At 36.8% G+C, this 2,862-nt stretch overlaps 1 pseudogene; it reads right to left on the reverse strand.

Moving 5' to 3' along the window:
• Window positions 1-342: 342 nt before the first annotated feature.
• LOC103658266 lies at window positions 343-1,967 on the reverse strand (annotated as a pseudogene).
• Window positions 1,968-2,862: the final 895 nt, after the last annotated feature.

Raw genomic sequence — 2,862 nt, forward strand, 5'->3', positions numbered from 1 at the left:
ATGTCAGTATAAATTCATGATTTCACCATATATTAACATATTATAATAATATTTACCTATACATAGTTCAATGTGTAGCTTACTTATATAGTTAATATATTTATATGTTATATGGAAGAAGGAAGATAAAAATATGGAATGGGGGTTGGAGGTGGTGCCTGGGTGACTCAGTTGGTTAAGCGACCGACTCTTCGTTTCTTTTTTTTTTTTTTTTTAAGGTTTATTTATCCATTTGACAGTGAGATAGACAGAGCCAGAGCGCGCAAGCAGAGGGAATGGCAGAGGGAGAGAGAGAAGCAGCTCCCGGATGAGCAGAGAGCCCAATGAGGGACTTGATCTCAGGCCCCTGGGGTCATGATCTGAGCCGAAGGCAGATGCCCAACCATCTGAGCCACCCAGGTGCCACTACATGAAGTAGTTTTATGTGATGGAAGAGGAAAAGTCTTCAAGGCATCTGATCAGTCTTGCTCTGGACTACATCTTCCCACACTGTGAGATCACCACAGGCAGCTTGTGTTTATTGTTGGGGCCTGTGGGGACATTCTCAATCTTTCGCATTACTAGAAGTTTATCAATGATTTTTCCAAACACTGCGTGCTTCCCATCCAGCCAATCGCATTTGGAGTAGGTGATGAAGGACTGGCAGCCATTTGTACTGGGACCACTGTTTGCCATGGAAAGCAGACCTGGAGCTGAGTGTCTGAGCTTAAAATTTTCATCTGCAAATGGCCCCCGGTAAATACTGGCAACTCCAGTACCATCTCCATTAACAAAATCCCCATCCTGAATCATGAAATCCTTTATGACCCTGTGGAAGGTGCTCCCTTTGTATACTATCAGAACCCCATCCTTTCTGAATTCTCCAGTGCAGAACTGCATAAAATTCTCGGCTGTCTTAGGCACAATGTCCGCAAAGATCTCAATCTTAAATGCGGCCAACTTCCTGGCCGCCAATGCTGACATCCCTACTCTTGGTTTCTGTTCAGGTCATGATCTCAGGGTCTTGAGGTTGAGCCTTGTGTGGGGCTCCATGCTCAGCTTGGAGTCTGCTTGAGATTCTCTCTCCCTCTGTCCCTTCCCCTCACTTATGCTTGTATACTCTCATTCTCTCTCTAAAATAAATAAATAAATAAATAAATAAATAAATAAATAAATAAATAAATAAATAAAAATATATATTATGGAATAGGGTAAGGCTTGGGAAATTCCTGACTTTATGATTTTGTAAAGGACTGATGTGTTCATTACTACTGGAAAATAATTGTTCCAATTATCTTTCAGTGGGCAAAGGCAAAACTAAAAAGGTCAATTTTATCCCATTCATGCCAATTATAAATAGAATGTGTGATCATGCAAAAGTTGGTAAAAAATGTTTGGGGATGTGTGTGTGCATGTTATAAAAGAGTAAGAACACATGTTAAAGTAAATGTAGCAAAATATTAACAACTGGTAAATCTGAGTAATGGACACTTGACATGCTTCTTGGAAGTTTAGAATTATTACAAAATTAGCATTTAGAAAGACCAAATATCAGATTAGTAAGTAGAAATTGTAAGTATAAACTAATAATTAAAAAAACTTATTTTTGAAAAAAAGAATAAAAAGTTAAATTAATGATTAATTAAATAAAAATGGAAATAATAATTTAAAAATAGTAACATTCAATTTTTTCTGAATATTTACTATCTGTCTTGCACTTTCAAAATGCATTTTATTTCTTCATTCATTTAATCCATGCAAATTCCTGTGGTGGTAGATTGTTCTCCTAGCTTTAGAGAGGAGAAAATGAAGGCATAGGGATTTTAAATCAACCTAGCCAGAGTGACTCAGGTGATAGTTGGAAAACTGGTTCAAATAGAAGCAGTCCAGTTCTCTAACCAGTTAGATCAACCATTGTAGTTGGTGAAGTAAACATCTTCATATAGTGATGAGAAGAACGCAATGTGTAACCAGGCAGCGAAGCCCATAGTTCCCTACTGTAGGAGATACTGGATTTCAAATTACATGTGGAAAGGTTGGCCCCAAGTAGCATAAATGTTACCTCTCTTGTGGTATCTAGAATTTACTGTGGCAATTGAACAGGGTGATTAAGATAGCTATTAAGATCATTTATGTAAAATCTATTTATAAATTTAGATGGAATCATATTATGTATCTATTTGGAAAGTCACATTATTGTTGGTGAAGACTAGAAATTTTAGCCTACTTAATAGGCATGGACCAAATTGAAAACCCCTTTATAAGCAGCTGGCTGCTTTTCATGTTTACTGTAATAATTTCTTGAGTTCAAACATAGCATCTAACATAATATTACGACGGGAAGTATGGCATTAGTGTAAACAAAATAAGGCATTTCATTGCTTTTAAATTGATAGCAGAAATAATTTGATACAAGTAGAATAATACAGGTATATGGATAATCTAATTCAATTAGTTATACATACTTTGGATAATTGCTGAGAAGCAGCACTATTCATTCTTTTAAAAAGATACTATGAGGGGCGCCTGGGTGGCTCAGTCATTAAGTGTCTGCCTTTGGCTCAGGCGTGATTCCGGCATTCTGGGATCGAGCCCCACATCAGGCTTCTCCGCTAGGAGCCTGCTTCTTCCTCTCCCCCTCTGCCTGCTTGTATTCCCTCTCTCACTGGCTGTCTCTATCTCTGTCAAAATAAATAAATAAAATCTTAAAAAATAATAATAATAAATAAATAAATGATACTATGAGGGGCATCTGGATGGCTCAGTTGGTTAAGCAGCGATCTCAAATAAATAAAATATTAAAAAAAAAAGAATACTATGAGATCATAATGGTATGTGTCCATATTGTGTACTTGTGAGATAATCAGGTACTTGTTATATTAA

The sequence above is a fragment of the Ursus maritimus genome, unplaced genomic scaffold, assembly GCF_017311325.1.
Source record: "Ursus maritimus isolate PB19 unplaced genomic scaffold, ASM1731132v1 scaffold_2, whole genome shotgun sequence".
Classification (NCBI taxonomy): Eukaryota; Metazoa; Chordata; class Mammalia; order Carnivora; family Ursidae; genus Ursus; species Ursus maritimus.